The sequence below is a fragment of the Chenopodium album genome, chromosome 3, assembly GCF_948465745.1.
Source record: "Chenopodium album chromosome 3, dcCheAlbu1.1, whole genome shotgun sequence".
NCBI classification, from domain to species: Eukaryota; Viridiplantae; Streptophyta; class Magnoliopsida; order Caryophyllales; family Amaranthaceae; genus Chenopodium; species Chenopodium album.
In genome coordinates, this window is record NC_137836.1 from 27085001 (window position 1) to 27100180 (window position 15180).

Here is a 15180-nt window from a genome sequence, read left to right on the forward strand (position 1 = left end):
TGTTTTGGGTTTTGATTTTAGTATAAAGATTATATTTTTAGTATCAAATTATATTTTAATGGTATAAACATTATAAATTTCAGATTATATTTATGTTATAAATTTCATATTTTATGAATTATAAACCTAGGGTTTCAATTTATTGAAAATCATGCATGATTTTAGGGTTTTTATGAACAATTGATTTAGGGCTTTTATAGTAATGATGTTTTGAAATTTTGGTGATTATAACTACCGATTAGTTTAACTTAATTCCAGATTATTTTGAACACGTAGATTCGTGTTTTAATTTTTAGATTTTCGTTCGTTAATATTAATCCCGTTTCAATCCCGATCAGATTCTGAACTCATCCGATTTTGATGAAAAAGAAGTGTTTTCCATGTGGAAACGACGTTTTAAAAAAGACTCACTACCTTTTGTAGTGAGCACCACCCTCTCGTAACCAAATTCAGCCTCTAAATATGATTTTCGGGAAGTTTTTAATTTTAACGAAATTTTTTTTATACTTAAAATATTATCCTTGAGTTTGATTAATAAAATTAATTATGTTTAAAGTTAATTAAGCATAAATATATGTTTTTATTGAAGTTTTAAGTGTTGGAAATAGTTTTTAAGTACTACTTTTGATGTTTTATAAAGAGGGTTTAATCATCCATTAAAAAGGGAGATTTTTAGGAGTTTTTATATAATTTTCAGATTTTTATTAGACTTTGAACTTGCTGTAATTTCATGTATAAGAGTGTATTTTAAGGTTTTTATGAAGAAAAATTTAAAGAACTATATATAAGCCTTTAATTTTAACTAAAGGGAAGGTTTTAAAGTGTTGTTTGATTTGGATTTTGAAGGTTTTAAAGTAAGTTAGTATGGCTGTAAATTTGATTGATTGGGTATTGATTGAGATGTTATTATTTGGCTTAGGAGAGGAGTTTATTGAAGGTGATTACTAGTTAGTAAAGTGGCATACCAATTCGTTTGCTCAAGGTACGTACAAGTTACGAAACCTTACTTTTAGGTGCATGTTTAAGGACGACGGATCGAGAACTTAGTATCATGTATAGGGATGAATGAGTTAAATTGTTTGGTTATACATTGTGAATTTCGTATGACGTGCACTATTTTATATTGCAAGTATTATTTGTGCTCTAATTATGCAAGGTGCGCTTAGAGGCAAAGGTATATGATTGGTGTAATGATTAATTTATTACTCATTCATGATTATGCAAGCAGGATGAGTAAAGGAAGAATTTAAGTCTTCTAAGACGAGGTTAAGGTTTTGGGGTGCCTTATGCACTCAAGGTGTTTATACACCGAGGTAGTAAAGGAATAAATAATAAATGTTGCTTGCCACTAATAAATCAAGAATTGAAAAGTTGTTTTACTTGATTGAATTGATATTGGATTGATTGTATTGTTATGCATATGAGTCATCACCAAGTGTAAACCTGTAAATCACGTAAAGTGCAAGATGGATGAGCAATAAAACTCTGGATTGGTGCACTTCTGGAGTAATGACAATCAGGGGTTGGGGTACATGGGGTATTAGCCGTGTACTTTTCTCGAGGCCGTCTGATCTACGAGTCTCTTATTTCAAATATTTTTCAAAACTAGGAGTTAGGTGAGATCTCATACTAACTACGGTCACGGAGTCGCGCCCGTGGTCTATGGATGTTTATTGATGTTTCCGAAAGGAGGCATGGGGTTTTTCTTTTATTGATGTTCCAAATGAAGCATGGGTTGGACAACCTTGTCTATTGCGTAATCCAATGAATAAAAATAATGATTTACCTATTATTAATTAATGGAGTCTTAGTAATATAAATAGTTGAGTCGTGTGTTGAGTCTATAATTTAATGATGCATGATGATTGATTATTAGTAGCATGTTATGGATTTCTTAATTTATTTTGCAGCTTGTATGTACTCAGCGTTGCTGATTGCGTGCTTTGTGTGTCTTTCTTTGGTCATGGCCTTCGCCTTTCAATGACCCTGTGACGATCCAATTTTTACACTTGTAATATTGGGGAGCAGAATTACCACAGGTTCTTACACATGCAGCATTCATCAGGGTTGTGGGATCTTGAGTAGAGAGTTGGTTGTTTGCATTTTATTTCTTTTGCAAGTTTGAATTTATTTTAATTCGATTTTATTCGACACTATTTCTTTTGGGTTTTAATTTATTTGAACACTGAATTTAATCACTTACTACTTTTATTGGGTTTTGAATAAGGGTCTTAATGGTTCCAAGTTGTATGACTTAATTTGGTTTCATTCGTTGGTTTTGAAACTTATTTATAACCGATTTAGTTTTTCCGCTGCTATTTTCTGATAAAGCTTTAACGTTTGAACACGTGGCGGTAGCACGCCAGTAATTCTCTTGAATATTGTTCAGGGTCCTCACAGGTTTAAAGAGAGAATTATTGGGGTGTTACAAAGTGGTATCAGAGCCTCTAATTTAATCTGGGAGCTTAGGTTCGATTTAATTACCACTAAAGTTACTTTAAAGTTTTTGGGCGCCTAACGTTTTAAATCTTATGATTCTGGATTTTATGACATGATTTAAGGTTAAACTTTAATTTCAAAAATTATTTTATTTTAATTAAAATAATTCGGCAGTTTAAATAAAATATATGTATTTTTATAAATTACTATGTTATTAATTATTTTTGAAATTAGTTGAATCTGCGTACTTATTTTATTCTTTGAACCTTAGTATTATTTATTTTATTTTATGTGTGAAATTTGGGTAGTCTTAAGAAGGGCATATAGGACAGATGATTTTTTTCTATGTGCATTATAATTTAATTCTTGGTGCCATTTATTTTGAATGTAGTTTTTATGCAAGTTATATTTAATTGTATATGTTTTATATAATCATGCAAATTTGGGTGTTGTGATCACCTAGAATCATGTGTAAGGATTAAAGAATACAATATAGATTAATTTGTGATGATTTGTGCAATGTAATGTGTATGTATGGATGATCATTATATGAAGCATGTAATTATGTGACTATTTGGTTATGCTTATTTAATGATGTTATTTATTATTTATTTGGTGCTTTAGGTTATTGGTAAGATCTATATTTCTATTATTTAATATCTCCTTCAATTTTTGCAACCAATGAGTGTTTATTTAAGAAACCTTATGATCAAATTAGGAATGTACTTGGAGAATTGATGATATATATATATATTTGGTGATGATAAACTACGCGAGAGGAGTGTATGAATTTTGCTTTGGTCAAGCCGCATACTTTAAGGAGAGTGGAGACCTTGCTTTTCTGTAGAACTAGGTAGTGAAAGATGAGTTTTTGTTGTTTTGAATTGCCATGAGAATTTGAGGAGCATAACTTTGGTGGAAAGAGAATAGGGATACGATTCGTGAGACAATTGACTTTCGTTGGGAGAATTTGAAAACCAAGTTGGAGAGAAGAAAATTTTGAGGAGCCCATGGATTCATAAACATGGAAATATAAATCAGGCCTTTTGGGTTAATTAATGTATTAACAATCATTATGGATTTAATGAATCGAGTATTTCCATGAGTACAGTTGTTCGATAAATATATGGCTTTATTAATGATATCTTGCTATACTTGAAGAGTAAGGAGAATTATAATAGACATTTGAGGATTCTGTGACATTTTAGGGACGACTTGTAATATGCTCAGTTTTCAAGTGTGAATTTTTATTAATGAGAGTAAGTTTCATTTTGGGACAAAAAAATTCAAGTGGTGAGTAAGTGGTCTACACCTAACAATGTGACCGATATAAGGAGTTTATTGGGATTAGATGTTTAAAGAGGGTTGTGAAGGACTTTTGAGGATTGTTGTATATACCTTGATGAAAGAGAATTAGTTTGAATGGGATGAGAAGTGTAAACAAGCCTTTTAACTCTTAAAGAACATTTAATCGTTGCACTTGTTTTAGTCTTGCCTAATGGGAGTGGGGGACTTGAAGTTTTTACTTAATGGATGTGTGTTGCAACAAAATGGAAAAAATGATAATGCTTCTTGCCAAGACAAATCTTATGAGACCAATTACCCTACCATGATCTTGAGATTGCGTATATATTGTTTACATTGGAGATTCATTCGAAATACAGTGTCGCCTGTAAGATTTTTACAGATCTTAATAGCCTTCGGTTGTTAGCTAAGAGAGCTAAAGGGATTATTGAGTGCCTATGAATTGAAATATTCAAATTTGAGGAAATTATAGAATAACAAGTTACGGATAAATTATTGCAGAAAGAAGAAATGAAAAATAAATGCCTAATGATGTTATTGAGGTGAGTTACGGGGGCGTAACTCTTTTCTTTAAGAGGGGTAGAATACGATGTAATTTCGCGCTTTTTACCTTAATTATGCTATTTATTGCTTGAGTTTGCATTATTTTGCTTATTAATATGCACTATTGTTGTATTTACATGCAATTAAAGTATGTAAACTTTGGCCAAGTACGAGTCTATTAAGCATAAAGTTCAGTTTGTTGAGTGTGCATGTTGAGAATCAATCAATTTACAGCAATATAAAACACAAAAGTTTGAATGGTTTTGGAAAATTTATGGCTTTTGAGTTAAGTTTCGAGGGCGAAACTTCTTTTAAGAGGGGTAGATTGTAATCCCCCGTATTTTTAAATATTTTATAAATGAAAATTTATTTTATTTATAATATTTATTTGTTATTTTTCATAATTTAATTTCAAAAGTTTCAAATTATTAATCTGGGTCAAAAATTATTTGAGCAAATTATTTTATGCACCTTTATTCTACAATTTATGTCCAATCACACAAGCCTAACCCATTTTTCTACTTAATCGACCCATTATTTTTATGAGGTCCAATCTTTCTTTTTACCCTACAATAATTCCTTCCTATAAATACCCCATGAATCTCCAAAAATTTCCCACACAAAAAGTTTAGTCTTATTTTCATCCTCCTTTGTTTCATTATTTTGCTTAATGTTAATTTAATTGTTTTGGGTTTTGATTTTAGTATAAAGATTATATTTTTAGTATCAAATTATATTTTAATGGTATAAAGATTATTAATTTCAGATTATATTTATGTTATAAATTTCATATTTTATGAATTATAAACCTAGGGTTTCAATTTATTGAAAATCATGATTTTAGGGTTTTTATGAACAATTGATTTAGGGCTTTTATAGTAATGATGTATTGAAATTTTGTTGATTATAACTACTGATTAGTTTAACTTAATTCCATATTATTTTGAACACATAGATTCGTGTTTTAATTTTTAGATTTTTGTTCGTTAATATTAATCCCGTTTTAATCCCGATCAGATTCTGAACTCATTCGATTTTGATGAAAAAGTAGTGTTTTCCATGTGAAAACAACATTTTAAGAAATAATCACTACCTTTGGTAGTGTATACTACACTCTCGTGGCCAAATTCAGCCTTTAAATATGATTTTCGGGCAGTTTTTGATTTTAACAAAGTTTTTTTTATACTTAAAATATTATCCTTGAGTTTGATTAATAAAATTAATTATGTTTAAAGTTATAAGCATAAATATATGTTTTTATTGAAGTTTTAAGTGTTGGAAATAGTTTCTAAGTACTACTTTTGATGTTTTATAAAGAGGGTTTAATCACCCATTAAAAAGGGAGATTTTTAGGGGTTTTTATATAATTTTCAGATTTTTATTAGACTTTGAACTTGCTGTAATTTCATGTATAAGAGTGTATTTTAAGGTTTTTATGAAGAAAAATTTAAAGAACTATATATAAGCCTTTAATTTTAACTAAAGGGAAGGTTTTAAAGTGTTGTTTGATTTGGATTTTGAAGGTTTTAAAGTAAGTTAGTATGGCTGTAAATTTGATTGATTGGGTATTGATTGAGATGTTATTATTTGGCTTAGGAGAGGAGTTTATTGAAGGTGATTACTAGTTAGTAAAGTGGCATACCGATTCGTTTGCTCAAGGTACGTACAAGTTACGAAACCTTTCTTTTAGGTGCATGTTTAAGGACGACGGATCGAGAACTTAGTATCATGTATAGGGATGAATGAGTTAAATTATTTGGTTATACATTGTGAATTTCGTATGACGTGCACTATTTTATATTGCAAGTATTATTTGTGCTCTAATTATGCAAGGTGCGCTTAGAGGCAAAGGTATATGATTGGTGTAATGATTAATTTATTACTCATTCATGATTATGCAAGCAGGATGAGTAAAGGAAGAATTTAAGTCTTCTAAGACGAGGTTAAGGTTTTGGGGTGCCTTATGCACTCAAGGTGTTTATACACCGAGGTAGTAAAGGAATAAATAATAAATGTTGCTTGCCACTAATAAATCAAGAATTGAAAAGTTGTTTTACTTGATTGAATTGATATTGGATTGATTGTATTGTTATGCATATGAGTCATCACCAAGTGTAAACCTGTAAATCACGTAAAGTGCAAGATGGATGAGCAATAAAACTCTGGATTGGTGCACTTCTGGAGTAATGACAATCAGGGGTTGGGGTACATGGGGTATTAGCCGTGTACTTTTCTCGAGGCCGTCTGATCTACGAGTCTCTTATTTCAAATATTTTTCAAAACTAGGAGTTAGGTGAGATCTCATACTAACTACGGTCACGGAGTCGTGCCCGTGGTCGTTGGATGTTTATTGATGTTTCCGAAAGGAGGCATGGGGTTTTTCTTTTATTGATGTTCCAAATGGAGCATGGGTTGGACAACCTTGTCTATTGCGTAATCCAATGAATAAAATAATGATTTACCTATTATTAATTAATGGAGTATTAGTAATATAAATAGTTGAGTCGTGTGTTGAGTCTATAATTTAATGATGCATGATGATTGATTATTAGTAGCATGTTATGGATTTCTTAATTTATTTTGCAGCTTGTATGTACTCAGCTTTGCTGATTGCGTGCTTTGTGTGTCTTTCTTTGGTCATGGCCTTCGCCTTTCAATGACCCTGTGACGATCCAATTTTTACAATTATAATATTGGGGAGCAGAATTACCATAGGTTCTTACACATGAAGCATTCATCAGGGTTGTGGGATCTTGAGTAGAGAGTTGGTTGTTTGCATTTTATTTCTTTTGCAAGTTTGAATTTATTTTAATTCGATTTTATTCGACACTATTTCTTTTGGGTTTGAATTTATTTGAACACTGAATTTAATCACTTACTACTTTTATTGGGTTTTGAATAAGGGCCTTAATGGTTCCAAGTTGTATGACTTAATTTGGTTTCATTCGTTGGTTTTGAAACTTATTTATAACCGATTTAGTTTTTCCGCTGCTATTTTCTGATAAAGCCTTAAGGTTTGAACACGTGGCGGTAGCACGCCAATAATTCTCTTGAATATTGTTCAGGGTCCTCACAGGTTTAAAGAGAGAATTATTGGGGTGTTACACCTCTAGCTTTAAATTCAAAAGGTCTAAAGGATCGTTAGGCCACGCTTTCACGGTTCGTATTCGTACTGAAAATCAGAATCAAACGAGCTTTTACCCTTTTGTTCCACACGAGATTTCTGTTCTCGTTGAGCTCATCTTAGGACACTTGCGTTATCTTTTAACAGATGTGCCGCCCCAGCCAAACTCCCCACCTGACCATGTCCTCCGCCCGGATCGGCCTGCAAAGCGGACCTTAGGTCTAAAAGGAGGGGCATTGCCCCGCTTCCGACTCATGGAGTAAGTATACTGCACAAGAGTCAACTTTTTTGGGTCATAGTCGGAGTTCTAGAAAGAGTTACGTGTCGTTCCACCTATGGATCTGTAGACCCAAGTTTTATCTTTGATTTAGAGTTGGTTTCGTCCAAATCAGAGTCACAGATCAAAATTTATAATCGATATACTACAGCCTGTCCGGTTTAGATTTCTTTTTAGCGTCAACTTTCTTTTGTTTTTTAAAATTTTTTTTTTTAATATCTTTTCGTGTCAAACTAGTATTAGTCAAATCCTTTAATCCGTGTCAACTCATATAACATATGATTATAGATTTTTATTTTATTTATTTATTTTTTAATACCCTTGAGTCCTAACTCTTCTAGAATTCTAGTCCTCTTCCTAATGCTAACCTTAACATGTGTTCTTTGTCTTTGATTGTGGTTGATCTTATTTATGACTAACGATTGCCAATGGACCGTTTTCACCTAGTAAATAGCATAAACATTAAAATTGGACAAAATTAATCAAGTTAGTGTGTCTTTTAGTCTTCCGTGATATTTGGTCATTGGATCCTTTGTTTTTCACAGTGTCCTCATGTCTAGCCATGCGATCATACCACGAGTTTTAATAAACTCACCCAATCACACATGTTGAGTCATTGCACACACTTTGTCTTCGAGTAATGCACAATATTGTTTATGATCGTATACTAGGACCATGCATGCATCGCTTTCCGTCATAATAGGAATGAGTGGAGTATTTCCCATAAGTTTTCAAAATTGTTTCATACACTCTTCCTTTTCCAATCCAAGTATTGAGTTAATGCATTAGATGAGTTCGTCCTTACACAGTACTTGAGTCTAAAATCAATAGGCAATAGTTGGAAGAATAAGGGGAACGTCACTCCTTCCTTCTTTCCTTCCAATCAAAGCATCAACAACAAGAAACTTTTTTCCTCATTAGGCGGCAAGAAGTAACTCATAAACAGCCATGAAGACAAAGCACGATGCAAGCTTCTCACCAAGATTTCATGTTTTCTTCTTCTTTTGTTTCAAACCCTTCCCCCTAAAAAGTCTAGCATAGGCTCTCCTTATCCATGTGTCTATGTGTCACATTTCTTACCTTCTTCATAAATGAGCATCTCTTTCTTACATTCGATCATGTGATTAGCAAAAAAAAAAAAAAAAAAAAAAAAAATTTGCCGAACTAAACTCAAGGTGCACCAATGACTTGAGGCACCTTTGCAACCCTGTCATTCCCCTTAAACCATTTTCAATCAAATATCCATTTCTTCATCAACCACTTTGAGCCTCGTCTAACGGTTGGCCTCATTTATTCAACCCACATTCACTTAACCCTGGGATTGGAAGATGTGTAATTGTATAACATTCAAAAAGCAAGTAAAAAAAAAAGTTGAAAAGCAACAATAAAACAATGTCTAAGGGAAAGTGTTCCAATGTCTTTGATATGAACACGTATCAAATTACGTCTCTCATCGAGTGCTTGGTACCGTGCTTGAGAAACATGAATGCTAAGTGAGTGATGGACCGCATGATCTGAGATTTCCCACATTGATTCAAAAGAATGAAAAAAAAAGCAAAAAAAAAAAAAAAAAATAAAGAAAAAAAAGAAAATAAAACTTGCAAAGTCTAATACACAATTGCATATCTTAGGGGCTTCTCTGGGGTCTTGAGCCTTTTACCCCTTTCTTCCTTAAACCTTAAGCTTAACCACATTACAACCCTTGAAAGACCTCTTTGAGGTGTGCACACACTTGTGCAAAGTTTGATTAGAGCTACGTTCGGCCTGATTCCTAACGGATACGTAGGCAACCTCATATCGAGGTTCAGCCACATTCATATTCATATCCATGCATGATCGAGTCAAAGAATATCCAATGCTTACCCCTACCCATTTAGAGCTAGACTTGGGGCTTGATCACACATCATTTAGCCTACCCAGCCTAAAGACTCACCATTTTGACTCTTCTCACATAAATTTCCATCACCGTAGCCTTTGCAGCCAGCCTTAGTATCACATTCACACACTTCACTCACACATCCATATCCATATCAATCATCCTTCCCTTATGAACCCTTTATCATGAAATCTTGTTTCAACACTGTGCATGTTTCATCATATTTAAAGACAACATTCATGAGAAGAAACATTGTATACTTGCTTAGCTTCCTGACCTGAGCAATATTCATTGTTTCATGCATCGCATAATGTGCTGAGAAACATTTATATATCAATGATTTTTAATAATACAAAGCATATCGTTCTTAGCTCCTTGACTTAAGCAACGTTCATAATCACTTCATCTATATACGTGCTTAGCTTCCAGATCTAAGTGACGCTCAAGATCGCTTCTTTACACCATATATGATGCTTAGCTCCATGACTTAAGTTCATTCATCTATCGTGTCACATGATGTAATTGTCCTTAGCCTCCTGGCCTAAAACATGCATCATGCATACATTATTTTCATGACAAACAATTAAATCCATATGATTCATTTCGTCTTGCTCAAGGAGTAAGTTCAAAACTTCTTCCCTTTTTCATTATTTTATTTTGGGGAAGTTCAAAAACTTTTTCAAAATTTTTATCGAGGGAAGTTCGAAAATAAAATTTCATTTTTCACGTCTCTCTTTTTTGGGAGAAAGTCGGTACCCTCCACTCGTCTCATGACAAAAATGACGGAAAATTTTTGCTTTTTCATCATTTTCGGTTGCTTGTGTTTGCACACGCACACACCATATACACACACGACCACAAGTTATACACATGTCATGTCATGTCGTGTCAAGTCAAACTTGGTCAAGTCAGTTGGTCAAGTCAATCATAGTCTATACGAGTCCCTTGGCAAATTTAATTTTGCAGTTCTCAATTACAGCCCACGTCCGGGGACAAGCGGACCATCTACAACCCACGTCCGGGGACAAGCGGACCATCTACAGCCCACGTCCGGGGACAAGCGGACCATCTACAGCCCACGTCCGGGGACAAGCGGACCATCTACAGCCCACGTCCGGGGACAAGCGGACCATCTACATCCCACGTCCGGGGACAAGCAGACCATCTGCAGCCCACGTTCGGGGACAAGCGAACCATCTACAACCCACGTTCGGGGATAATCGAACCACCATCATTTCATGACGCAAGGTTCTCGATACATAGAAACTTGCAATCTCATCATCTGTCGACTTTCCTCAAGCATGGAAAGTATTATCCGGTGGATTTCTTCAAGCATAGAAAACCGCCAAATTCCTTTGTTGGCTTTCCTCAAGCATGGAAAGCATTATCGGTGGATTTCTTCAAGCATAGAAAAACGCCAAAATCATATGTCGACTTTCCTCAAGCATGGAAAGTGTCATCCGGTAGGTTTCTTCAGGCTTAGAAAGCTACTAAACTCATCTGTCAGCTTTCCTCAAGCATGAAAAGCATTTCAACAAACGTCATCCGGTGGATTCCTTCGAGCATAGGAAAATACCAAACTCATTTGTCACCGATACACTGGTGTCAGATAAGCGTTCTATCCCTGTACTCTTTTATCTGTGGAATTAACATTTTCTGCAGGTATCGGCGTATATAGAGTGATTTAGGATCGCAGAACGTCTTAAATCATTCTCCGTCCCTATCGACTACTTTGACTATCATTTTCGAAACTGACGTTTCTACAAACTCAGTCAAAGTGGGGGCTTCTGTAGACACCTAAAAATGTCTCCCCAAAACCAAACCCGATGATGAACAACCTTTCACCGCCATTATTGGTCGGGTTGAGTATTTAATCTTTGGAGTGATTAATCCATATTCAAATCCATATTTTCATTTCATAAATCAACCCAATTCCTAGCCCATTTCCCCAAACCATAACTTGTTTTCCTTTTTTCGTGCCTTTAACCCATAATAATTCATTTCGTGTCCTTTTTATAAAATGTTTAATCCAGTTTATTTTGGTCCATAATCTGGGTCCAATGATTGAATAGTTGGATGGATCTTGAAAAGATCTTTCCAAAGATATATTATAAGCCCAAATCCGAGTTATAACGAATAAGTTATGGCCAAAATATTAAACTGAGCCCAAACCGAACCTAAGCCCACCTTACCTACGACCCAATGATCATGTGGAGGGTCCAAATTATTTAATCCCATTCCTAAACCAATTAGGATTAATTGTAAGCTTATATAAGTTTCTAAAAAATCTTAATTATCCTTTTTGAAAAGATAAGATTAAAGAGTTTGAAATTGAATAAAACTCTTTTTTTTTTTTAAGTCCTAATTTTTATTTGAATTGAAAGACGTTCAAAGATAGACAGATATTATTTTCGTGCTTCATATTTTTTATCCAAATTTTATATGGTTGGATAGCCCTTGAAATTATCTTTCCAATGATATATTATAATATCAATTCCGAGCTATAACGGAAAAGATATGAATAAAATGTCAAACTCTATCCAAAACTGATACCGTCTCACTATTTCGGCCATATCTTTTATTGTACAAAATATTTTAATCTGATTTCAATTGGGTTAGAAATTATACTTCAAGATCTTTCCAACGATATCTTATTCATCTTATTCCGATTTCTGGATCAAAAGATATGATAAAAAAAAAAAACCGCAAAAACTGATGTCTATCGAGTTTTATTCCGATTTAATTCGGATCTTATCTTAATTCTTCGACCCTTCTTTTTTCTCTATAAATAGAGGTCATATCATCCCTTTTCCAATCAACAAGCTTGATCACAAGTTAATTCTCTTCTCCCTCTTTAGCCTAAACACTAGCCTCCCTATTCTTCCATAATACTTCCCCTAAGCACTCCAAGGAGTCCATACAATACCCGAAGCTCTATACTTAAACCAAGGCGTGAAAGTTATAATTAACTGAGCGTTTGGACCAAATCAACTCTATATTTATTTAATTTAATTTAATTTCCATTTACTTTATATTTTTATTGAAGTTACTAACAATTTATTCATGATGTAGCAATTTAAAGGAACGCGCAGAATGTGAAAAAATTAATTAATTTAATTACTCTTATTTTATTTTCTTATTGCTAGTATCATGATTAGGTTATTTTATATTTGATTTGACTAACGCTATTATGGTTAAATTGCTTCCAATGTTAATGTTTATTTTATTTTATTTATGATCACAATATTGCATGTTTAAAGGGAATATGTAATTGAAAATCACGCCTAATAAGATAGTTTAGACAACCGGTTTAGGTTCCTTTTTAATCTTGTTGTTTAATCAAGTGATCACAATATTTTAGAATAATTATGTGTTGCATTAAATTAAACCAATTTAGCTTAATAATAGTTTGGAGCAAATTGAATCTTTGTTTGTATGCCTTTGAGATCGCAGGAATCATTTTTCACTATAAGAATCGAGTAGAGGCCAATACGGGCGAATGTGACTCCATGACTCACTTCGTACCATCATCCTCGATCCTCCTTTCGTGGTTCTGAACCATATGGAGTTAGTAATCTCATGGATTATGAATGGGGTGTAACCTTCACGGGTCAATCGTTGTTGCCTATCGTTGTCCCTTATCATGGTTGCCTTTTTATGATCCGTGAACGGTTTACAAGTTCCTTAAAAACTTGTTGGCGGCTCCCTACTTTCCTTGTCCCTAATCGTATATGTCAATTCCCACTTCCTAAGAGTGCCAAGCATATTCACCACATGCTTTAACGTAGGCGCACTTCGAGCGACGCCTACAGTGTGCAACCGTATTACAAGAACGCTTAACATGAGTAATAATACAACTATCACAACTAATCTCATCATAGATAATAAACAAAGGAGAAAGCCCTTTAAAGCTCGAGTTCACCTGCTTAACGACGTTAATCGCATCACACTCCACCCAAATATTTTTAAAGCCTAACCTTCATGCAAGTCTCAGGGCATACAATACCGCCATGGCTTCAACATATTCCGGCTGAGCTCCCCTTCGTGGCTGTGCAAATCAGCTTTCCATTCGTGTCACACCCCACTACACCAAGGCCAGCAGCTCCAACACTCGGCACATGTGCATCCGAGTTGAATTTTACACATCCATGGGGTGGAGGGTGCCACACATCATTGCTCGTAACCCTACATTACCAAGAGCTGTAGGAAAAACTTTGGATGCATACACATTATAGTCATTGACTAACTTACAAAAACCTGCAGCAAGCATAACAAAGTTTTGTCTCTCATCATCAAACATAAGCAAAATCCTACACCTCCATGCTGCCCACATAAGAACGGCCATCGAGCATACCACTTCCTTGCTATATTTATTTGTTAGCCATTCCCACCTCGACGCAAAAGAATCAGCAGGAGCACCAACCAAATTAGCTTGTAGCTCACTCTTATCCCATATATCAATAGCCGCTTCGCACTCAAATAATGCATGAATAATTGTTTCATTTGCAACACCACAAATTTGACACGAGCCTTCATTCACAATATGGCGATATCGTAACCTATCCTTCACAGCCAAGTTCCCCATTACCGCACTCCATATGAAATGTTGCAATTTAGGGGGGCCTCGTAACTTCCATAAAGACTTCCATACCTCCTCACAAATGCTTTCAGCAAGCCCCTCCAAACCACCCAATTTTGCAAGCCAATATCCAAATTTTACCTTATACAAACCATCCTTCGTCCCACCCCAATACCTTAAATCAGCTGTAGGCATGGACGACTTGGGGGAGTTTGATATATCCAATTTATAAAGTGTTTTACCCCCGTCCCGCGGTCATAATTAGTAGTGTTTTTGGCTCCTTAGAGCCACTTTTATTACTAATTTGTGTTTTCTAGTGTTTTCGTAGTTTTAGTTGTATTTTACAGGAAATTGCACTCTTGGAGCATTTTCCCGGGTTTTTATGGATCAACTACGGAAGCTAGAAAGACACGGCCACTCTTGAAGCCCAGGATCGGTGAGAGCCGATGATTAAGGGCTCGGTATGAGATACCGGGGCTATTGGATCGATAAATCAAGACCCGATGAGGAAACTTAGATTGGGCCGAGGAATTGAGCCCAATCGAAACCCAAGCCTCGAAGAAGAAGACCGGGCCCGATCGGGCAAGCATACGCCCAATTGGGCGGCTGCGCGCATAGATACCCTCAAGGAAGAGGCGCGCCCGATCGGGTGAGCGTAAGCTCGATCGAGCGCAGCACACTAGGAGCGGGCAAGGCAAAAAAGGCTAGCCCGATCGGGCGCGTGTTTTTCTCAGAGCTGATTAGATTAGTTTTAATTTTTGTTTTGAGGAATGTTTAAGTACGAATTATGTACGTAATTTTGGATTACCTTCTTTTTTAGATTTTCTCTCTCTACTTAGGATATTTCTCTCTCTTAAATTCTCTCTTAACTTTTGTTCTTAATTACTTTCATTAATCCAGATTTCTTTTGGTAACAATTTATTCTCTTTTAATTTAAGCTATTTCATTTAATTCTTTAATTATGTTTTGTTTTATTTATTTGTTTAGTTTAGATTTAATTATGTCTGAGTAGTTTAATTCTAGGGTTTATGGGGATC